Below are 25,558 nucleotides of genomic sequence, written 5' to 3'. Positions count from 1 at the left end.
TGCAATTTCATTCAGTTATTTCTCAGACATTGGCACCTCCATTGGCTAGTTCAAACTTTATGTCATCAACAGAAGACAACATTTAACTTACTGCAATCTCTTATTAGATAAATGTTGTTAGCAGGCACTGGAAGCCACGGAAAGTGAGAATAAGCCCAGTCTTAAGTGGGCACCTTTCCATATTTTTGCAAGTCCGTGTGTCTGTCTATGTTTATATGTCTGTATTTATTTGTTCCCCAATCTATGAGAAGTTGAACAGTTTAAATCCATTTGTTACCTGAATTGTTTGCTCCTGTTTTAAAACATTTTAATTTATAATCAGACAAGAAGAACAGATGTAAGAGTTGTAATTTAATCATTTTATTGCTATCTTTGTATATTTTGAAGAATTAGGTATTGTACTCATGGGAAGTCGTATTTTATGCCTAGTTGGAAAAATGAATAATGTAATAATATGCAAAATGTAAAGTTTTAGAACTTCACTACTGAGTAAGGCATATAAACTAATGATCTGGTTAAGGTCCCCTGTGCACCATAATAAATATGGACTAAATTTGTCATTATAGCTTTAGACAGAGGTTTCAGGCAACAGATTTAATTAAATCCTTTTTTAATATTCATACTTCTAAACTGCATAATTCCCTTCTACTGTAAAACTGAGTGCTATATTAAAACAAACAAAAACGGCAGATTACTAAATGGATATTAGCGTGAAGTCAATAAGCATTTAATTCTGGAGAGAACTCTGTGAGGAAAGAGGAAGCTTTGTGGAGCTTGCTCAGGAGATCTTGACTGAGATCTGTGAAGCTTGTTCACAGAGGCTTTGTTCTGTTTACATGCTGACTTGTGTAGAGGAGGTTAATTAGTTATTTGTGGAACTCATAAAGGACACAGGGGCAACACAAGAAGGCCTTTTGTTGGCCATTGAAGAGTGATGATTAATGAAAAATATAGTTCAGACTCTATGAGGAAAGCATTGATAACACTGAGGAAGTCTAGAATATCTAGATACTGATAGCTTTTCAGAAGGTTAAATAATAAGGTCCATTACCCTGTGAGGTCTTGTCTCGTATGACACCCAGCCCAGGGACTAGAATTTCCCCATAACTGTCATATCTCCTCCTAGATATTTGCACAGAGCAAATCTGGATGTTTATGTTCCTTTTTTGGTGATTAAAAGAACCATTCTGAATATTTTCATGGAACATTTCTTCTGTGGAGGGTCATATTATCCACAGAATAACTAAATGTTAAATTTTTGGAAGAATTATCTGACCAGTGTCCTTAGCTGACTTTATGACCATCCTTGTTAAATAACCAAATCAAGCTCCACTCCATCAAGGTCAAATTGCAATGGAATTTGTAAGTCTGCTTCAAAGCCGAGTAAATATTCCCTTACTGTATTTTATCCACCTATGCTAGATTTTTTTAGATCTGCATTTCTCTGCCCCTTAACCAGTTCCCCACCCCCTCAATTATGACTTCTCTGTCTTAATCATCTTTGGTTATATAGCACCTATCATTGGTGCTTAGCATAGATTTGGGATCAACAATGTAGACTGACTGAGTGGAATTTTATATGGAATCAATAGCACTGTAAATTTCTGTGTCATAAAGAACCATGTAAAGTAGCTAAGCTGACCTCCAAATTGTATAGATTAAAAAACTATGGACTAAAGAGAGTTAAGTCGACTTGCCCATAGTTATATAAATAATGACTAGTTAAGGATGACAGAAGAAGTGGTGACTATTTATTATGACAGAAGAAGTGGTGACTATTTATTAGACACAACAAGAAATGTAAAGAAAAATAATTCATAGTCTCTGTCCCAAAGTAGCTCACTAGTCCGTTGTTAAGACATTAAATATAAGCACAAGAACAATTCCAAACAGTATAAGATTAAACACTAAAATGTATACTTTTGAGTTAGACCATTTAAACTATTACACAGGTAGGAAAGGAGCAATAGCAGTTGATCTTTCTGGGAAAAGCTTCATGGGCAGTGATATGATTTTAGCTGGACCTTGAAAGATAGGAGAGCTGAGGCCATGAGCACTGTGTTCTGGGGTAAGCTCTAACTTTTTCAGAGGGTTCTAACAGGAACAGAAAAGAACAGAAGAATACTATGCTTCTACCCCTCTCTTGGCCTGGTTGGCTGGCACCCAAAGAGAGAAGTGAATACTTTTTTTTCTCACTGTATGGATCTGGTTCAGAGAAACAGACTATCCACTCTGAATTTATGTTGTGAAACAAGTTCACAGTCGATAATATGGTCCTGGAGTCAGGAGAAATGGATTCATTTTCGTTTTCTAGAACTACCTTTGAAGTTGTTGAGGGACGATAATTATTTTCCATCTTCAAAGTATTTTCTCACATCATTTTCCTGGAAATGACAATCAGGCAGTGCCCCAGGTTGGCAAATCCAACCTTAGTTTGATGAATGCAATTTTGAACATAGCCCGTGATTCAATGTTAGTTTCCATGGCTTAGAATTCAGCTTTGCAAAATGAATTGTCATGTATTTTTGGAAAACCATTTTTTCGTTCAACTTTAAAACCAAAATAGGAAAGAGGTGGTCCTAGAATTATTTCAAACTGGAAAACCAGCTTAGAGATGAAGATCACATTTAATTTGATCTCCTTAATTTGAGGGAACAAATAAAGACATCCAGGGCTCTTAATGGCAGTTATTCCATTGGTTTATTTGCCGAAAACATACAGGTATAGTCTGAGATACCAAATCAAGGGCGTCTTCTCTGGGACCAGTTTAATATGTGTGCTAAAATACTACAGCTTTTTCTTAGACTTAATATTTTGTTTAAAAAATATTCACCATATTTTGATCCTCATAGATGTCTGTAAGAAGCAAATTTTCCCTTAAACAAAAGGAAAGTTTGCTCTTGTCACATTTACAATAAGCATGGGGACTTCTGCCTTTAACCAAGAGTAACAGGGTCTAGATTTACCTTCCCACTTGAAAAACCAGAAAAAGAGACAAAGATATAAAATATTGCTTTTCATCTTACTGGAGATCAGGCAGTGAAGGACAGTGATTTATGAGAGACAGGAAACAAAAGTAAGTCCAACAATTGCTCCAGCTTACAGGGATCAGGTCCCTGGAAGAGCCTGGAGGACTCCCAGAGTTGAGGAAACAGAGCTGCAAGTGTGTGGAGACCTAGGTGACTAGAATTCACAGGGCAGAGAACCAGAGATGAGAGAGCTACACAGAGAGAGAACTCCAGGAATTTGTAGAAGGTGACTCTTAATTCCTGAGCTGAGCACTGATCAGTTGTATGCATGTTAAGAAACCAAGCAAGGATGGAGTAAGAACCATCTGAAAGAATTAGAAGTAATAGTGCCCAGCACTCAAGTAAAGCTGAAAACAGTGCTTGTTTCCACTAGCCAGACTGGAAACCATCAAGACTCCCGCAGCACTGGGTAGAGTATACAGAAGGGACTTGATTCAGTAGTGGGGAATAATTAGCCCCAATCTGAGCATTGTTCCAATCCTACCTAACAAGTCTTCAAAGCAAGACCCAAAAGGATCAGACTCTTTCCAAGTGACTTAACTGCATCCCAGAACAAATGTCAATAATATTTATAAGAATACAAGAATATCCATGACCCAACAATGTAAAATTCACAATGTCACATGCAATCAAAAATACCAGACTGGAAAGAAGCAGGAAAATACAGTCCATAATAAACAAGTAAATCAAGTGATCAAAACTTACTAGAACTGACACAGATGTTAGAATTAGTAGGCAAGGACATTAAAATGGTTGTTATGACTGTATTCTATCATTCAAAAAGTTAGTAGAGACATGGAAGATATAAAAGAAACCCAAATTTAACTTCTACCTATCAAAACTGCAATGTGGGTGAGATTAACAGTAAATTAGACATTGCAAAAGAAAATATTATGAATCTGAAAACAGCAATAGAAACTCTCTAAAATGAAAAACAGAGAGAAAAGAGGTTGTTATAAATGAACACAGAATCACTAAGCTGGGGCACAACTTGAAGCAGCCTAATATACATGGAAGTCCCTGAAGGAGAGGAGAGAGTGGAGAATGGAAAATATTCAAAGAAATAATGGCTGAAAATTTCTAAATTTGTTGAAAACTATAAACCCTCATCCAAGAAGCCCATAAAGCCCAATCACAAAAGCATAAAGAAAACTACACCAAGTCATATTAGAATTCAATTGCTCAAAACCAGTGACAAACAGCCAGAGAAAGCAGCCAAAGAGAAAAGGCCTTACATACGGAGGAATAAATATAGAGATGAAAGTGGATTTCTCATTGGAAGCTGTGAAGCAACATCTTCAAAATACTGGGGGAAAAAATTGTCAACCTAGAATTCTATACCCAGTGAAATGATACCAGATGTAAATATTCACAAAAGAATAAAGAGCACCAGAAATGGCAACGTGAGTAAATATATAAGATTTTTTCTTAATATTTAAATCTCTTTAAAAGAAAGTGGACTGTTTGAACAAAAATGATAGCAATGTAATATCAACCTACAAAAACAGAAACCAGTTTAAGAGGCAAAGTGTTTATCTGGGATCAAAGAGTTGCAACTTGGGTAGCACAGATTCAGGTAGTAACCCAAATAGGGAGTAAGAGTCGGGGGCTTTTGCAGGCAAAGAAGGGAGGTTGTATTACAAAGAATTTTAATTGGAGTTGGAGGCAGAAGCAAGTTTTGGCTAAACATTAAATGACTATTGATTCTGTCTTCAGAAAGTCCACAGTCCTCAGTCTTTATGGTAAGGATGTCCATTATCCTGCTGACTTCTCAAACAATTGCTTGCAAAACAACTGCCATTTTGTCTCAGTCCAAAGGTTTGGCCTAGTCCAAGATTCAAGGAACAGGACGAGCAAGGCAGTTCCTCTGGAATGGCTGCTCCAGCTCTTTTTTAAAATGGCTTCAGTCATGTTATCTTTCTAGCAGTGTGGGATTTATAGCATATATAAAAATAAAATGCATGAAAAACTAGCACAAGGTTCAGGAGAGGAGAAAAGAAATATACTATTGTGAGGCTCTTTTACATGAACTGGTATACTGTCACTTGAAGGGAGACTTGATAAGTTAAAGATGTGTACTATAAACCCTAAAACAACTACAAAAATAACAAAGAATTACAGCTAATAAGTTAACAAAGGACATAAAATAGAATCATAAAAAAATATTCAGTTAATCCAAAAGAAGGCAAAACAAGAGGAAAAAAGGACAAAGAATAGATGTGACAAATAGAAAACAAATGGCAAGATGATGGATTTAAACTCAGCCATATCAATTATCACATTAAATGTAAGTAGTATAAATACCCAAATTAAAAAGGGTAAAATCTCTATTGTCAGATTGGATTAAAAAAAAAAATCGAAACCCAACTATATGCTGCCTGGAAGAAACACACTTCAAATATAAAGACAAAATAGATTAAAAGTAAAAATATGGAAAAAGATAGACCATGATAACACTAATAAAAAGACAGTGGCTATGTTAATATTAGACAAAACAGATTTCAGAACAAAGAATATAACCATGGATAATGATCATTTCATAATGAAAAAGGGATCATTTCATAAGAGGACATAACAATCCCAAATACTTATAAACTTAATTACAAAGTCTCAAAATATATGAAGCAAAAATTGTAGAAATGCAAGGAGAAATAAGTAAATCCACATTATAGTTAGATCTGTTGATACCCCTTCCTCATAAACAGAATATCAGTAATGATATACAAAATTTAAACAACATTATCAGCCAACTTGACCAAATTGAACAAAAATAAAAAAAAACTCCACCCAACAATAGCAGAATACACATTCTTTTCAAGAACACATAAAACATTTACAAAAATACATCATATTCAGGGCCATAAAACAAATCTCAATAAATTTAAAATTTTTTTTTTTTTTTTTTTTTTTGCAGATGTCCTAGGCCAAAAGGCTCAGTATATTTATTAGTCTGAGTGACTCTTTAATTTCCCTTTCTGGACTAAAGTCCTCCAGGGATGTGGCTTAGACAATTCCCTCATAACTTCTTTTTAAAATCATGCAATATAGAACTTTCAATACAGAGTGCTCCAGGGGATGACCACCAAAAGTATGGATTCCTAAGTTACAGCCCTGTATTGGTTTTCTAGGGCAGCCATAACAAAGTATCACAAACTGACTGGCTTAAACAACAGAAATGTATTGTCTCAGAGTTGTGGAGGCCAGAAATCCAAGATCAAGATGTCATCAGGGCCATGCTCCTTCTGAAGGCACTAGGGAAGGATCTGTTCCAGACCTTTCTCCTAGCTTCTGGTAATTCCATGGCTTGTGGCAGCATAATTCCAATCTTCACATGGTATTCTCCCTGTGTGCATGTGTTTCTGTATCCAAATTTTCTTTTTTTTTTTTTTTTTAATTTTTTGATTTGCGTGTCATCCTTGCGCAGGGGCCATGCTAATCTTCTCTGTATCGTTCCAATTTTAGTATACGTGCTGCCAAAGCGAGCAGTAAAATATTTAAATCTTACAAAATATGTTCTCTGACCACGAGAGAGTTAAATTAGAATTTGACAAAAAGACCTTTAGAAAAGCCCCAAATATTTGGAAACTAAATAACACACTTCAAAATAACTCATGGTTCAAAGAAGATATCAAAAGGAAAATTAAAATGTATTAGGAGTGAAATAAAAAGGAAAATACAGCATATCAGAATTTGCAGGATACCACTAAAGTAGTAGTTAGGAGGACATTTATAGCACTAAATGCCTCTATTAGAAATTAAGAAAAATCTCAAATCAGTGACATCAGTTTCTATCTTAAGAAGCTAGAAAAAGACTAAATCCAAAATTTTAAAAAATCCAAATAAGCAGAAGAAAGGAACTAATAAAGATCAAAGTGGAAATCAATGAAATAGAAACAAATAGAGAAAAGTAATGAAACAAAAAGCTTGTTCTTTGAGAAAACCAATGAAAACTCTCAGTCAAGTAGAAATAAAATAGAACTTCCTCAAATTGATAAGGAACATCTATAAAAAACCTACAACTAACATCATACTTAATGGTGAAAAACTGAATGCTCTGGCCTTGATATCAAAAACAAACAAGGATGTCCACTCTCACCTCTTCAATTTAACATCGGCCTAGACATTCTAGCTAGTGCAGAAAGGCAAGAAAAAGAAATAAAAGTTTTCCGGAATGAGGGGGGTAAAAAGTAAAACTGTCTTTATTCACCTACAACATGATCATCAACATAGAAAATGTGATTGAATCTATAAAAGACTATTAGAACTAATAAGTGAATTTGTATAAGATCAATATACAAAAATCATGTGTATTTCTATATTCCTATATATGTAACAAACAATCAGAAACTGAAGTTAGTAAGCAAGTACCATTTACAATGGCATTCTTAGTTAATTAAATAGGTAGGAATAAATCTGACAAAAGATATGAAAAACGTGTACATTAAAAACTACAAAACATTTCTAAGAGAAGTTAAAGAAGACCTAAATAAATGGAGAGACATACCATTTTTATGGGTCAGAAAACTCAGTAATATTCAGAGGTTATTTCTCCCCAAATTCATCTATAGTTTTAATACAATCTCAATAAAAATTCCAGCAGATGTTTTTGTACAAAATGACAATATGATTGTAAAATTCATATGGAAATGCAAGTACCTAGAATATCCAAAAAAACTTTGAAAATGAAAAACAAAGTTGGAGGACTGATATTACCTAATTTCAAGAATTATTATAAATCTACAGCAATCAAGACAGTGTGGTATTGGCAGAATGTTAGACAAATATATCAATGGAGTGGAGCCACACACTTATAGACAACTGACTTTCAACAAAGGTACAGAGGTAATTCAGTAGAGGAAATGTCATTTCAACAAGGAGTGCTGAAACAATTGGATACTCATATGCAAAAAAAAATTTTGATCCATACCTCTTACCACATTAAAGAAATTAACTCAAACTGGATCATAGACCTAAATGTAAAACCTAAAACTATAAAGCTTCTATAAGAAAATAGATGAGAAAACTTTTGGGACCTTGACGTAGGCCAAAATGTCTTAAATATGACACCAAAGCACTATCTGAAAAAGAACACATTGATGAATTGGACTGCATTGAAATTAAAAACTCTTGCTGTTTGAAAGTCTGTGTTAAAGTGAATGAAAAGCCCAGCAACAGACTGCAAGAAGATATTTGTAAATCGTATATCTGAGAAAAGACTTTTATCCTGAATACATAACGAATTCTCAAAACTCAATAATAAGAAAACAAACAACCCAATTAAAAATTGGCAAAACATTTGAACAACAGTTTCATCAAAGAAGATGCATGGATGGCAATGAAGCACTAGGAAGATGTTCGATATCATTAAACATTAAGGAAATGCAAACTAAAACCACAATGAGCTCCCACTACATACCTGTTAGAATGACTAAGATTGGCCAGGATTTGGTGGAAGTAGAACTGTCATACGCTGTTAATGGGAATATAAAAATGATACAACTGCTTTAGAGAAATAATTTAGAAATTTCTTAAAAGGTTAACCATATACATATCATATGACCCAGCCATTCCACTCCTGGGTATTTAGCCAAGAGAAATGAAAGCATATGTCCGCACAAAGATTTATACATGAATGTTCATAGAAGCTTTATTTGTAATAGTCAAAAACTGAAATGGTCAAAATGTCCATCACCAGGTGAATAGGGTATATCCATAAAATAAGATACCACTACTCAGCAAAAGTAAGGAATATATTTTGATGCACATTACAACGTGAATCAATCTCAAAATAATTATGCTAGGTGAAATAAGCCAAACAAAAAAGAGTATATATTAGGATTCCATTTATATAAAATTCTAGAAAATGCAAATTAGTGTGTAGTGACAGAAGGATCAGTAATTGCTTTGTGGATGGGAGTCGGTGGTCGAGGAGAGGTGAAAGAGATATATTAAAAGGGCACAAGGAGACTTTTGGAGGTGATGCATATATTTGTTCATTATTTGATTGTGTGAAGGTTTCACAGGTATATACATGTATCAAAAGTTGTCAAGTTGGATACTTTAAATATATGCAGTTTATCGTCTGTCAGTTATACTTCTAATAAGGTTGTTAAGAATATCAAATGGTTAACTCACTGATGATTCAGAAATATGTCAAGAAATTTGAACAATTGAACATTTTAGATAACATTCTCAATAGGCTATTTCTAACATTTTTTAGAAAATCTATTAGGTTCCTGTTACATAATAGACATTTGACTACACTCTACTCTCTAGCCTCAAATTTTTTTCTGTCTCTCTCATTGAGGTAGAACTTTGCATTATTTTATCGGAGCGATGTGTATGTGTGTATTCATTCCAGTATTAGGCAATATGGAGTTTTAAAATATTGAAGAACAGACATAAAATGGCAGTTTTAAAGAGTTTGTAGATATGGGGACAAGTTTCTGAAATGTAGACTCAAAATACTCAAACATGTGGCTTTTAGTTTTTATCCTTAATAAAAAATATAGTGAATAAAAGATTGACAGCTTCTGACTCTAGAATAAGGAGTTAATGTTTAAGTGTGAGAGCTGTCACCGAAAAATGTGTTCCTCAGTTCAGAACTGAAGAGACTGTTGCAGACCGGTGTAATGAGGCTCAGACTTCCCACCTGTGTTCAGAGTAAGTTTTAGGGGAGTGAGTTGATGGGAGCCCAGCTTAGAGGCCTATTGAAAGGATAATGATTCTGCTACAGATGTTGCATCCCCCTAGTCATGTCCACTGCACGCCTATACTCGGTCACCCACGTCACCAAGACCTTAACTGGAATTAACCAAACATAGACCACATACGTACGGAACTAAAGAAAAAGTCCTCAAGATCCACACCCATATCATCCCGCAGGGTCCACCCTGGATTAATTGAATCTCTTCTGAGACTACAGGATGAATGTTTTAGAGATGTTGTTCATCTTTGCAGCATCCATCTCCTGGAAGCTTACATCTGTTCAGTTTCATTTCACCACTAAACTTTCCCTGCTTAGAAGCTAATCCTCTTCATTCTTTCATTGAATTATTCTAATCATTAAAAGAAAAGTTAAGTTTTTTTGCCCTATTTTACCTCTTTGTAAAAAAATTACTGGTAGTATTGACCAAACATTTACCAGAGAGACATTAACAGCTCTCTGACGTGGATGTTTTGCGGGGGGGGAGGGCTTGCATGAATGGTACCAAGAACAAAAATGTCTCTGATTTCCTGAATTCGTCCTTATGAAAGACCACTGGATAGACTTTGAGGGTGTTTGTTACTGCATTCCATGAGCTGCCATCTCCTCTATGTACTTTGGATAAGATTTATGGCTCATGGGTTATTCTCTTTTTCTTTTTCAACCCAAATATGTTTGTACATTATCATAGGTTCCTGTCTTAATTTATAAAGGGAACCAGATCTTTTCTCCCCCACAAAAAAAAGAAGGAAGTGAATTGATGAAAGCAAACTAAGGGGCTCTATTCTCTTCTCGGTGGGCTTGGCAGCATTAACATTAATGGGAGTTACGAGTGCATCAAGAAGCAAGTTCATGCCCAAGATGTGAGAGCTCCAGCCATTTGAAATTAGCCTTTGTGGGTCTCCTGAGTTCTGCAGCACCAGGGGCTAATTCTTATTCTTTTTCATCTTTCCCCTTTCTTCACTGGGCACTGGTGCCTCATTACACACTGTTCCTCCCATCCCGCAGTACTGAGGCTCTGACTCTGTCTGGTCCAGTCGGGAGCTTGCAAGCATCGTCCCCCAGATGTCCTAATGCTGGGTGGGGAAACATGGTGAGGAGCTGGGGGTTCCATTTGTTCATTTGTTTATTTAAGTCGTTATTTCCTTAACCAAATGTAGTGTTACCTGGAGAAAAAAATTATAGAGACCTCAGTTCAACAGAAGAGTTATTGTTTAATCTTTTAAATCACTTTCTGACCACCAACTTAGTGACAGCTATTTGCTTTTAATTTCCTATTTTGGCGACAGGTCATGCTAGTCCTTCCCAAACCAATGTTTGAAATAAGTCTGGGAACCCAGGAAGAGGAAGAAATGAGTTCAAAGACTCTCCAAGTTGAAAAATATAAATTTATTAATAAAAAGGAAAATGGTATCTTAAACTACCTCTATCTGCCAACCTTAGGTTTACTTCCCAGAATAGCATATGTCTGCTTAGAAAGTTAACTGTGCTTTTTTTTTTCTGTGGATAGAGATAATTCCATTTGCCTTGCCTGGAAGATGATCTTTCGTGATATTCCTCTTCATCACCTCAGCTTTGTTTCACTGGCAAACTACCTCTCACGAGCTCACAAAATAAAATTTTTTCTCTCCTTTTTATCGTAATTTTGTGAAGAGAGGGGGTTATTTCTTGCCAAGGCCCACAATTAAAAAATGCTCTTGGATGACAAAAAAAACTCCCACAAACTATCTTTATGATTCTATCCTTCGGTAATTTACAACTTTTTTACTAATATTTGAAAAAAAAGTTTTAAAATGAAACTGTTGAGGGGCCCGTCCACTGGCGTAGTGGTTAAGTTCCTGTGCTCTGCTTTCATGGCCTGGGGTTCACAGGTTCAGATCCCAGGTGCGGACCTATGCACCGCTTATCAAGCCATGCTGTGGCAGCGTCCCATGTACAAAATAGAGAAAGATGGGCATGGGTGTTAGCTCAGGGCCAATCTTCCTCAGGACAAAAGAGGAGGATTGGCAATGGAGGTTAGCTCAGGGCTAATCTTCCTCACACACAAAAAAATGAAACTATTGATTATTCATGTTGATTGCCATGAAATAAGGGTCACAAGAGCAATCTGGCTGAAAAGAAATTTCATTTTCCTCTACACGTAACTTTCCAACACCTTGCTGAAAAATGAAACCTAACTTTTGAGCATGTTTCTATCCTAATCCCAGTATCAAAGTTAACTTCATTTGATTACTAAGGTTAGTGACTCTGAAGCTGAATAACATTTTCTCCAAATATTGAGTCATTAATTAGCAAAGATTTAAGAAAGGTGATTGGGAACAATGCTGACTTTTAGTGAGCAGTTTAGATCAGGGTTTTTCCTAAAGATTTTACCCAAGGATTCCAGGCAATGGAATACATAAGCAGCTTACAATTTTCTTCCAACAGATGATCACTCTTTTTATCTTCATCCTGTGTCCTCTCAAAACCAAGAGTGAGATGTAGGCAAAAACCCTTTTACATGGAGAAATCACGCATGTCTCCTGCTGCAGTCCACGAGTGTTGATGCATACCTTCCAGTATCACACATTGGACTCTTCCTAAGTCACAAATGCATTTGACTGGAAGTATCGTAGTAGTCAAAAGAAGCCAATAGACCTCTCTAAGAACACAGAGCTACAGCTGCCCCCCAACATGAGCATTGATGTAAAAAATTAAATCATTATGAAGTAGTATATGTGAAAATGTTTTACACATTACTGATGGCAGGATGGAACAGGACTGGTAAAAGCAGAATGATTGTTACTGATTCTAGGATCACTAGGAGCCAAACAGACCACTCTGTGGTTGTAGTTTTTGTTTTTGTTTTTTGTTTGTTGTCATTAAACATGTGTATGACAACACTTGAATTTTGCATGTTTCACAAGGAGAGAGACTATAGAGGAAGAAAGGGGAGATAAGATGCCTACTTTGGAGGAGTCTTAGACTGGGAGAATAAAATATCAAATGAGAAGGGCCGTCTTACCTCCAGGACTTAAACCCTTCGGAATGCTAACTACAGTTCTCTCACTACCTTAAGGAGGAACTGATGATTTACTCACAGCATGCGTCATTTTCCTTGAGTCCGTATTTTCCATACATTCGGTGAGCTAGAAGTAGTTGTCTGTGAAAATAAACCTGTGTTCAAGATGATAAGGCTAATTTCTTTCTTGTAAAAATTGCATCATCATCAATGTTTAGTGTTCAAGTAAAATTGACCACATTGTTTTTTTTTAATGATCAATGAGATGATTATTTTACTTTTTTGTGAAAATTTATTTAAATTAGTTCATTTAGCTTAATGTAATCTATAAAAAAAGCTTTCAGAGAGAGGAAATCAATTAAAAATAAATGAAATCATCTCTTTAAAAAATTAATTTTGAATTATTGAGTGAAATTAATTCAATTATTCTGATAGAAATGTGAAACTGGCCCTGCAGCCTCTGGGAAAAGTGGCTGGATGCCTCCTGGTAGAGACGCTAGAATCTGCCCCAGGTGCCATCGACAGCACTGTGTGCCAGGACACTGCTCCCTCTCCTGATGTGTCTGCTGGCTCTGGAAATCCAGGAGGCTGGCAGGGAGAGACAGCGGAGATGGGTCAGAAGTCTCCTTCTGGGGAGATTGAAAAGAGATAAAAATCACCTCTTGTTGACTCTGGAGAACAGTGATGCCCCCCTGATCAGCTGCTCTCTCTCTCTACTCACACTTGTGCTCAAAATGGTTCAGCACATCCAGCTGAGCCTCTTCTTGATCACTGCCCACATTCTGCCTTCCCTACTCCCTGAAACCTGTTGTGTTTTCTACCCTCCACTGGCACAGACACCATTGTCATCTCTCCAGTTACATTGACTTCCAAGCAGATGTTCTGTGGCAAAGTTACAAAGCACTTACATCACTTTTTTTAATTAATCAAATTCTCTCTTGGAGACATTTTAGTTCATCTGGCTTTAAAGCATATTATTGCTGAAAAATAAATATACTCATTTTAAAAATCTTTGTATGCCATTTGTGGGTTCAGAGTATAGGGGGTGGGGGTCTTTTGAGGTGTGGTGTCTTATTTAAGGACAACTTTTACATTTTAGAAAATGCAATTTAAAGTTAGAATATGTATCTGCCAAGATATATGAAATTCTTCCCTCCCCCCATAAAAAGATGAGTTGGATACTTCCACTTCTGTTTATCCCATAAAAAACATGTTTATTTATCAGTCAAGTTGAAATAGAATAGAATAAAATAAATAGAATAAAATCCCTACCAGTCTGTAGGGATAAATTTGTAGCTCACTTGTAAACTTGAGAAAGCTCGTAGAACAAAATTAATATTTGGGGCATTACCTGACCAAGTTATGTCTATAACAATGTTTATTTTGAAATCAATTTTAAAGTGAACGTTAATATGGGAAGACTGTTTTATTCTTATATTCTATGTCCTAGGATGAGAAGTATGAAGCTTCTTTAACAATTTTTAACAAGGTAGAATCACTGGAAAAAGAAGTGATGGGGTTTCTTAATTTTTCTCCTCCTTTCTTTTTCCTTTCAATTACTTGGAAGAGAAACAAGGGGTTTGAAAATCCCATAAACCTACAAAAACACGTTTATTAGAGCTTACTGTTTTTATTTGTTTCGTATTTTATACTTCTTGGTAGAGATCAGGCAGCAGTGTAAGGTAATTGAAAATTAAATTCAACATGTATTTTAATGAGTGACTACTGTGTTCAAATCAGTGGGGATTTAAATATGGATAAAATAAAAGGCAGATGGGCTGGCCTGGCGGCGTGATGGTTAGGTCCATGCGCTCCACTTCGGTGGCCCGGGGTTCATGGATTCAGATCCCGGGTGCCGACCTACACACTGCTCATCAAGCTAGGCTGTGGTGGCATCTCATATACAAAATAGAGGAAGATGGGCACAGATGTTAGCTCAGCAACAATCTTCCTCAGCAAAAAGAGGAAGATTAGCAATAGATGTTAGCTCAGGGCCAATCTTCCTCACCAAAAAATAAATAAATAAAATAAAAGGCAGAGAGATGGAGTAGCTAGACCAAACTCATACAGCTCTTAAGTGGGAGAACCACGGCCCAATCAGACAGGCTGACTCTAGGGCACGTGCTTCTGGCCCTACACATCCTTCGTCTTAGAGAAGAAGTCACCCTGAGACCATTTACAAACTCTGAACTGGGTCTGAGATAGCAAACAGATCCTTTGAGGACTTGTGAGGAAGGATGTGCTGGGATCAGAAGTGAGCCTTCCCCTCCCTCATAATTGCTGAGATGGTTGAGGTCCTGAGATAAGAGTTTGTTCGACTTTTCTCCTTGTCTCCAAATGCACTTTTCCAACCTCATCTCCACAATTCCCGTAATGCTATCTCTATGTCCTTCTCAGACTGGACAGTTGGCTGCCTTCAGACCACACCTGAAAACTTGTCCCTGCTGTCTTTGTTGGTGCCACATTCTATTCATGTTTCTGTATTGTCTCCCTAGGCTCCACCTCCCCCCAATCCAGTGCTCCAGCCCCATCCTGGCTGTGTGGTTGGCGGAATGTGCCATACCTCCATTCCTTTGACTGGCCAGATGTCTCTGCCTGGACCATCCCTCTCCATTTTATCCATTGGTCACTAATATTCATCCTTTGTACCTTCTTCCGTGAAGCCGTTCTTAACCCCCAGAGTCAGAATTCATGTCATGATTTACCTGTTTGTAAAAAGTCTGTCCATCCTCAAGTCCAAGTAAATCTACCTACTTTATGATGCCTTCTTTGACCTCAAGGCTTGCAAGTCTCTTTGGAACCTCAGTGCTGCTATGTGTGTGTTTTTATGATGGCACTTTTCTTCTTTCTTATATGGTAATTACATATGTGCTTGTCTTATCACCTCCATGTGTCATATTCTAAATTCCTTAGGGCCAGAAACACTCTTTCTCTCATAATGGTTATTACCTAGTAGGCTCTGTCTCATGATTTGTAATGCTTTCATGGGGTCCATGAAACTAAAGAATGCTAAGCTCTAAAAAAAAACAAAAAAGACAAAAGAAAACCTTGGGGCCAGCCCCGTGGCATAGTGGTTAAGTTTGGTGTACTCCACTTTGGCGGCCCAAGTTCGCGGGTTCAGATCCCAGGTGCAGACCTACACCACTCGTCAGCCATGCTGTGGTGGTGACCCACATACAAAATAGAGGAAGATTGGCACAGATGTTAGCTCAGGGCTAATCTTCCTCAAGCAAAAAAAGAGGAAGATTGGCAACAGATGTTAGCACAGGGTGAATCTTCCTCAGGAAAAAAAAAAAACAAAACCCTGTGGGGTTCCCAAAATAGTTGTAGAAGGAAGTAATTGCTAAATAGACATGATAAAGCTACAGGGCTTCCTACAGAGAATTATGTTTATGTAGTATGTTGGTGGGTGGAGATAACATCCTCAGTACTGCCCTAAATGTCCTGTTGATAGCCTGAGTGGCAACATGGAGAGAAGAAAGATGGGAGCCCTGGACAGGTGAGAATGGCAGGGCTGAGAGGTCAGGGCACTGCAGGCCTTGCAACCACACTCGTATTTCAAGGAGGAATACTACCTGGTTCAGAAACCATATTCTTAGCCACTTGGGGTCATAGACCTCAGCACTTTAAAGCACTGTTATCTATTCAAAGGTCAGAACAAAATACAAATAAAGAATTCAGGCTATTCTCTAGTTATTCAGCCCTCAAACCCCAAATTTCAATGTAAGGAACAGAGACTATTAGAAACTAGGTCACTTAAAAAAAGTAAACTTTTTTCCAATTCAATCATTCAAAATATATTTTTAGTACTTATTTAGTTAAAAATTACAGGAATACAGAGGCGAATAGTTCTTCCAAATTCCTAAAGAATTTACCATTTAATATATACCAAAAATACGTATTACAGTACAGAACAGAAAGTGAGAAACAACATGAGAATTGAAGGAAAAAATGAACCATGAAAGTTGAGAATGGATAAGGATGCAATGAAGCATTCACAGAAGAGAGTTCACTACGACTGGGCCTTGATGGAGGGGTAGGAGTTCAATAACTAGAGCTGATAAAGAGCCATTCTTGGTGAAGGGAACATTAGATGAAATAGGTACTGAGATGACAAAGGGCAGCCCAAAAGGACAATAAAATTGACTGTGACCCAATAGTCAGGTTTGCATTGGGCAATAAACAGTATACATTGGGACCTGATTTGAGAACACTATCCATTATAGGCTAAGGAGTTAATACTTTGTTCGTTCGGCAACAGGAAGCCACTGCATGTTTGTAAGGCAGGGAATGGCACAAACTAAGTAATACTAAGAGAAGTTCAATTTGGCTGTGGTGCAGAGGACTGATTCTAGAAGAGAAATGAGAGGCAGGAAAATGAAGGAGCTGTTACAGTCGTGATTGTAGAGGTAGAAGGTCAGAACTGGAGAAGGGCAGTAGACTTGGGAAGGGATTAAGAAGGAGTAATGGAGGACTTGGTTGCTGATCTGATATTGAGGGAGAAAAGTCAAAGAGAGGAAGAATTAGAAGGTCACCTCAACATGTCAGTCGTGTGACTCTGACCTGGAAAGTGGAGGTACCGTGAACAAATATGGGCAGAAAGAGATGGTTTCCATGTTAGTTCTGATTTAATTTTGTCAGTCCATTGCTTACCTTTCCATTTCATGCACCCTTTTGCTATAGTTTTTGAGTAATGTCAAAAAGGAGCACCAATTAACTTTCTTATTAGGTAGGGACCTAGTGCTGTATTTAGATCTTGAAAAACAAAATGAGAACTAAGAATCCAGGGTACCTGCTGAATATCTCCGTAACCATACATTCCTTTCCATGTTGTCAGTGCCGCTCTACGTACCAACCTAGCTTGATTTACTAAACTATGGTCTTTAAGAGAAAAAAGAAAAACACGAAAGGCAGAAATGTTGCTTTCTTATGGTGGTACTTTTCTCTGATTTATTGCACTTTTAAAGGGACTTTTGCTCTCAGGAGCGCCAGTTCCCCATGAGTCCCATAGAAGGCCCATTCTCCCTTCACAAGGCAGCCACAGTGCAAGCATAGCTGGTGTCGATTTTTCCACTGCTCTTATTGCCAGAGTTTCCCATCCCTTAACTCACCCTCCTGGGATGGAGAGATTAGCTATTTTCCGTGGGTTATTTATTCCTTGACACTTTTCTTGAGCCTGCCAACACTGGGGCCAGTTGTGGTCCTGACTTCATAAGTTGGACAACTGGTCTGTTGGGAGTTGAGCTAGAAAGAGTCAATGCATTTGGTAGAGGCCACCAAACCCTCGCAGGATAAGATTGTTCATATGAACTTATGGAGCAGAGTTATACTACCTGCTCATTCTGAAGGATGTTCTTGACATTTTCTTTATGGGTGAATGCATTTGTGTTTACCTTTGGCCTCTGGCTGATGTCAGGAGCACGGTAACACCCTGTAGAGTGCTACGGAAAAGCAAAGGAGGGAGGATGAGGGAAGCAGGTGAGATCACAAATCCAGAGCAGTTTGGAGCTTGGCAGTTATCAGACTCTGAAATCACACTTTCCCTGTTCTTCCTGGCCTCACAAAAAGCAAGAGGCTGAGTAGCCGCTGAGCTAGACGTGCACATTTTGAAATGCTTGCCTCGGTGAGGAGGAAGGTCCAGTGCTTTTTGCTGGAATCTCACTCTTAGCAGAGAGGGGCTGAGGTTAGAGTAACTCTTTAAAACTGGAACTATTTTTGTTCAGAAATGTGACATGATTTGCTGCTGGTGACAACTGATTTGACAATGACCAGTGATTTAAGTCTACCTCTAATAAGCGCGTTAATCTGCGCTAAAGCATAGTGATCTGTCATGTTTAGAGATACCTCAACATCTGGCTGACTTGTCCTCTGTCAGCCTGGTTTGTCCTGTGCAAATCTTCTGTCAAGTGAGGAAAAGAACTGTGGGGAGAAAAATTACATGGCAGTTTTAGAGTTAGTGATGAATTTTTCTCCCAACATACCAGCTGTGCCAGCAACACTATTTTTCATGGCATTAATCAAATATCTTGCCTGCAGCACCTTCACTTTCCCAAAGGCTAAAAGATGAATCTGTCAAAAAATTTCACTGGGATATGCCAACAGCTTTTCTGAGCTCAAATACTAGTCCAGGCACCTTAGAAGTTTGAGTAAGGCTTTTAGGGATCGCCTTGGGGAGCTTAAAGCTGTATAGGGTAATTTTCCTTTACACTAAACAAAAATTCGAAGCCTCCATTGCAGCCAGCATGATCAAGTTCTGAAGTCTGGAAAAGGTCCAAACACTCAAGCTTTATTAATGTATTCCCTTTACTGACTCATAGCAAAGTACTTATTTTTAGTTGGGATTTTGAAATTAGCAAGGTACAAGAGCAATTGAAGGCCATGGAATGAACTCATTGCTTGCTCCTCTGGAGGAAAAAAATCCCAAATGAGAGGAAATTCAGCAAAAAAGCCACACACCCACTTTCCCACAAAGATGCGCCCGTAGCTTCAAGAACCGGCTGAGATTAAGATCTGAACAGTTTTCACCACTTGCAGTCTTTGTTGTATCTCTCCTGCTTCCAAAATAAACATGGCACATTTGCATGGCACCCTTCAGAATTAATGTGCTCTCCTGTTCGTTTTCAAAATTAATAGATATTTCAGAATGACCACTGATGACCCTGAGATTTGCTCTGAATGAATGGGTGGAAATTCATGTTACACTAACCTAATGTGTATGAAATCATTGGGATAAAGGGCTGTCAAATTAGACTTCCTGGTAAGTGGTTTTTGCCATATCGTCTCTTCCCTGTTACCTATTGCTTAAGGGGCAAAAACCATTCTTTGATGCCTTAAATCGCAAAGAAGGGTCTCTAGAGTCTTTGCCATTTAACTTCCCTAGCAATACCCTTAAGATTACTGAGCAGTTAAAGAAAAAATGGGTGACATTTCTCTCTCTCCCCTAGTAACTGCATAATGTTACTCAGTGATCACTTTTAAGAACAGTAACTCTGGGGTCTAGTCCAGTGCCTGAGACACAGTGGGTATTCAACAAATGTTTGTGGAACAAATGAAGTCCTTGGATCAACTGCAAAGTAGTAATAACAATAGTGACAGTAATAATTTGAGCAATGTATTTTCTCTCTGAACCATCCTGAACAGAGAACTGTCAAATCTTGTTCTATATATATTTCAGGCTATCTACTCTAGCCTGATCCTAGAATCCTATCCCAGATATTTGATGGCTATGAAATGGTTTCCTACTATTAAAATTGGTTAATGTACCATGGTTCATAGAAACTGGTAAGTGGCAGGGCCTAGAAGGACAAGGTTACTTTCCTAGGGAATGCAACTTGGATTAGTAATCAAACGAATAAGAACTTCCATAGCTGAAGAAGGCAGGCTCATGAAGTCATAGGATTTGAATAAGGCCTTAAAGGTGTAGAAAGAGAATCAGTGAGGTACTGTCATTTGTGGGTGCAGCACAAGGAATTATTTCTCTAGTCCATTGGATTTCCCGCCCTTTGAAAATGAGTGGTATCTGAAACCTATAAGCCTAAGCTCAATTTCTTTTTTTTACTGTGGAAACTGTAAATGTTCTTTTTGTGTGTATGTGAGGAAGATGGGCCCTGTGCTAACATCTGCCAATCCTCCTCTTTTTTTGCTGAAGAAGACTGGCCCTGGACTATCATCCGTGCCCATCTTCCTCCCCTTTATGTGGGATACAGCCACAGCATGGCTCACCAAGCGGTGCGTCCGTGCGCACCCGGGATCCAAACCAGCGAACCCCTGGCCGCCACAGCAGAGCACGCGCACCTAACCGCTTCCGCCACCAGTCTGGCCCCATGTAAATGTTCTTAATAAGCTTTGATTTATAGATGTCATTCCTTTGATTCAGGTTTCAGTCTTGCTTTGAGAATGAGGCTCTTTGGCTTCTTTGAATCAGGAAAACCAGCTCCATATATCATATGAAATTTTTAATATTTATGTGACTTTTTATTTGCCACCTATAGTGCAATAGATGTTATAATTTATAATTAAAATTTACTATGAAATCTAAGGCCTATTACATTATACCTATACCTATAGGTTTTGATCATATTTGCAAAAACTCATTAACGGAAGCATTCCTCTCTTCCTGAAGTAGATTAGAAGAATAGGTTAGCCTTGTTATTGCTTGTCTCTGAATGTGCTCTTAACCTATATGAAATGAGACAAGACTGAGATGATTAAAAAAAAAAACCAAAGGGTGCCTTCATTAGATACACTTCAGCACTATAAAGCAGCTTTCTTTTAATAATGGAAAGTGAAGAAAGTTTCATTAGTTCAGACAAGGATGTATATGAAGGTAAATTTGGAGCCAGCTGTGTGTGTGCGCGCACGTGCGTGCACACGCATACTTGTGCTTTCTTTTAGAAAGCTCACACGCCAGCAGAGATATTACATAGCTTGCAACAATGAAACAGAACTGAAGGGGATATTATTTTAAATCCACTCTTGTATACCCAAAAAAGGTATATTATTTGGAAGGCCTTTGATACTAGTGTATTTACAGTTTGACAACTTGGAACTTTGTAAACTGGCAATTGGGTATAGACGAAGGTATCCATTTATCTCATATATGTCTTGTTGAGGCAAAGCTGTCAGAAGAAATCTTATCACATGGTGCCGCATTTGTTTTCTATGGTGATTTATGATGGTTTTGAAAAGGTCTTGTGATCCCATAGGCTGCCACGATTCTCTGACTTTTCTCTGTCAATGGATCAGATTTTTGACATTTTCTGAGAGCATTCAGAAAAGATTTGATAAATCAGCTTGTGGTGTTTATTTTAATTGATCTGAGGCCCATTCCTTCAAGAATTCATCAACTGCAGTGACAGGGTCTGGATGTGCTGCAGTGGAATGAAAGAATTGGGCCGGCCATGCTCCTGTGGTGATGATATAGACATTTTGTTGAAAGTTTATGTGCACCGACGAGAAGATGTCATAACTAATTTAGTATGTTGTAAATCTTTTGACATAGATTCTAATTCATAAATCTCATCCGTCACATGTGATTCATGAAACGATAGACAACCTTTGATGAGAAGGTACTTTTGTCTGTGTTCCAAGTTCCTTACATTTTTCCTTATTCACAAATAAATCATTCCAGAACAACAGAATTCTATTATGAAAATGGAACTGTAGAGGTCCTTCGTTCTTTCACTCTGTTCTCATACCCACAAAAAGTAAAACTCTCTCCTTGGAAATAAAGATGTGTATCTGTGAGAGCAAGAAGACAGAAGTCTATGTACCATGCATGTGGACATTCTGTGAATATAGAAAGAGACTGATTTCAAAGAAATGGCAAAGATGAATGTTAACTATTTTTCAAGAATAAAATGACTTTAGATAAGACAGAATATGTGAATAAAACTTAGTCTTCCCATATTAACTTTTATTTCAAAATTAATTTTAAAAAATCAATGTTATTATAGGCATATTTGGTCACTTATAATGCCCCCAATATTTATTTTATTCTATGAGTTTTCCTAAGTTTACTTGGACTAGAAGTTTATCCCTACAGGTTGGCTGTATTGATTTATTCTTTTTCAACTTGACCGATAAAGAAACAGGCAATCATTCTTCTCACTGTGTCCACTATCTAACGAAGGAGGGCTCAGAACATGTTTGGTACATACAGTCTCTTCAACAGAGTAAGTTTTCCTATTTTTCTGAGCAATCTAAGCAAATATTAGGTGACATATTATCCATCTAGCTGCTAGAAAGTTAATAAATCTGATCAGATATGAGAATGCTTTACCATTAGCGAAAAACATATGTAACTTGATTACAAATTAGTCATTTAGAAGATTATGGAAACTAGGACTATACTATTGACTGTGACCTATGTAAAAGTTGCTTAAGAGCAGGTACTGCCTTCAAGAACTTTCCAGCTACAGTCATGCATCGCTTAACGATGGGGATACATTCTGAGAAATGAGTCATTAGGCGATTTCATTGTTATGTGAACATCAGAGTGTACTTACACAAACCTAGATAGTATAGCCTGCAACACACCTAGACTATATAGTACTAATTTTATGGGACCACCATTGTATATGCAGTCCATCATTGACCGAAACATTGTTATGCAGCTTATGACTGTATGTGAAATGATGGGGTTGAAATAAGTAACACATCAGGTGGTAAATGTAAAGTAGAGGTGGATATGGAACTATAGGAAAAGAAGAAAAAAGAAGTCATATTTATAGATACCTCGAAAGATGCCTTGAATTAGGGACAAGTATCATAGAGAAAAGAGAACTTAAATTTGGGCTTGAAGGAGGAATTAGATGTGATATTATAGCATCCAAATACTTTCCAAAAATACTCTCTTTTCCCAGCTAAAAGACAGGGATGTCAGAGTGTTTGTGGAAAATCACATTAGTTGAACCTGAAGTCTAGGATTTCTATTCCCCTCTAGTTGAAAATAGTCCACATACCTTGAATCACTGTGTGTAAATTTTTTAAATGGATTATTCATGATAGTGAGAGACAGAGTATAAGTCCATTTAAATCTTATAATAGAAGAATCTAATTTTATTTAATTATCTCCATACCTCATCTTCATCAAATTTCTTATATAAATAGCTAGTAAGTTCCAAAATTGGCTAATATGCATTTTCCTAATTATCTTTCTCTTCTGATGGATGTGGGGGCAAAGCAATAGATAACCTAAATGTGAGCACAGAGCAGTCAAAGAATAAGAAATAAAGGACCTGGATAACTCACAAATTAGAGAAATATCCCTTTTCTTATCAAAACCTAAATAAGCAAACTCCAAGGGGTAAAAATTGAAAGAAGGAAAAGACACAAGTCAATGCATTCACCTTCCCTCCAGCACACACATCCTCTCCTCTTGAAACACTCAAGTTTAGAAATGAAGACACACCAAGAGGGGAAAGGTCACTCAGAAAGAAGACACAGAGCAAATGCCATGTCTGTAATAGAGGGTAATTTGAAATAAACTCCTGCTTAGAGCCCATAATGAGGGAGAAAAGAAACAAAGAGCCAGAAAGGTCCAGTGTCAGAATTTAAAATAGGTAAATTTTAATGACTCTGAAAGGCACAATGACCAGTACGCACCAGCCTGAGCCAGAAATGAGGCAGTCGGTCTGCTCTCCCCATCTCTCTCCCCAAGTGTTTTGCTCCTGACCTTCAAGACCACTATTCTCAGTCTCAGAACTCTCCTGATTACCAGTGGGTTCCAAAAGAGTAGAAATAAACTTTAGTCAGATCCAACAGATTAAATAAAGCCTAAGAGGTCCAGAATTGGAATGCATCAATAAAGTGGAACCATAAGAAAGAAGCTTTTTTTACAGCTAACATGAAGGATGAATGCTCAGAAGAAAAACCATTTTATTGAAAGTGTTGGAAACATTTGCTATAATCTTTAATAGCTCTCTGCTGTGCCAACATGATGAAGTTATTAGTACCTTAATAATTCAGGAAACCATATATGATTTTTTCGTTACCTGACTGCCTGCCAATTTAATCAATTGATAATGAACCTGATGTTTCGCTTGTAAGAAAATTAAAAAGAAACACTGAAAAGATCAAACACTCAAATTCTACAGAACAGATTTGACAGATCTTTAAACATTGATCCTCCCTCAAAGACACAAATAATATGAATGTGGTTGTAGCATTAATCAAAATTTCAGATCCCATTGAGTTTGCCCAAGTGTCGGCCCTAGTTATTTACATCCAGATTGCAGCTCAGGAAATGTATTGAGACGCAAATGTGTTGCATGTGGTTTATCTTTTCACCGATTATACAAACTTTGTCAAATTGTAAAAGGCTTTGATGTCTCAAGCTGTTCCATTTTCAGAGTTGAGAGCAAAAATGAAAAGAAGGGAAGTTGCTGTAAGGAAGAACTCTGCAGAGGTTTTTTTTTTATCAATCCAAACTGTGTTGAGTAATTCTGCTTGCCTGGCAGCCAGCACCGTGCTAGGTACAGTTGGTAAGATACAAAAGAGGGATTGGAGATCACTATTGCATTTGTGGACCTTGGGATCTAATTAGGAGGATAAAATATCCAGATCTACATAACACTTAGAGAACAGTTTTATAAACAACAAGTGCCTGGCCAAAGTGGGCTGTAAATTCAGAGGAGGCTAGAATAATCTAGGAGGGCTTGATGGGGAGAGTCTGATCCAACCAACTATAAACTAAATAAAAGTAAAAATATTACGCCCAATTTTCTGCTGAGAATACTGGTCATAAATAAAAGTGGAGAAACTCAGATCAGCCTACAAAGTAGAGTGGATGGTGGATGATATGTTCTCAGTAAATCTTCAAACGCCTGTATCATCATCACCACTCCCCCCAACCCTCCTTCTGTTCCCCCTGCAGTCGAAGTTAATGGCAACTCAGGCCAAAATCACCTTGGAGGCATAATATCTCAGCATTTGGATCTGCCTTCAAAATACATCCCAAATCTGACCACTTTTCACCTCTCCCAGCTACCACTGTATCCAAGTCCTGTTGTCTATCTCTGGATCTCTACAGTGTCCCCCCAGTGAGGAGCTCCTGCCTCCCAACCCAACAAGCACAATGGTCCTGTTCAAACCTAAATCAGATCATGGTGCTTCGCTTCAGTCTCTCCAAGGACTTCCCATCCCAAAGTTGTTAAAAGGACTTTGAGGCCCTTTGTGACCTGTCACTGCCACCTCCGCACACACCTTTTATTTCTCTGATTTCCATCTCCTACTGTTTCCCCATTTCTCCCTCTATTCCAGCTCTCCTGCTTCCTTCCCAGGTGCCACCCTCCCAGGACCCTTGAACTTGTGTTTCCTCTG

The 25,558-nt window shown here is 37.6% G+C and overlaps 1 protein-coding gene and 1 non-coding gene across 2 annotated transcripts in view; one reads left to right on the top strand and one right to left on the bottom strand.

Annotated features, from left to right (window-relative positions):
• NPAS3 (neuronal PAS domain protein 3) overlaps window positions 1-25,558 on the top strand; it is an 827,327-nt gene that overhangs the window by 622,594 nt on the left and 179,175 nt on the right. The gene's annotated exons all lie outside the window — the stretch shown is intronic.
• Window positions 6,409-6,515, bottom strand: LOC147917437 (U6 spliceosomal RNA). The gene has a single exon (XR_015551833.1). It is a non-coding gene; the product is annotated as a U6 spliceosomal RNA (small nuclear RNA).

The sequence above is a fragment of the Ceratotherium simum genome, chromosome 3, assembly GCF_057802395.1.
Source record: "Ceratotherium simum simum isolate JZ-2026a chromosome 3, ASM5780239v1, whole genome shotgun sequence".
Classification (NCBI taxonomy): domain Eukaryota; kingdom Metazoa; phylum Chordata; class Mammalia; order Perissodactyla; family Rhinocerotidae; genus Ceratotherium; species Ceratotherium simum.
Note: the sequence above shows the minus strand (reverse complement) of the source record. Positions and strands in the feature narration are given on the sequence as shown.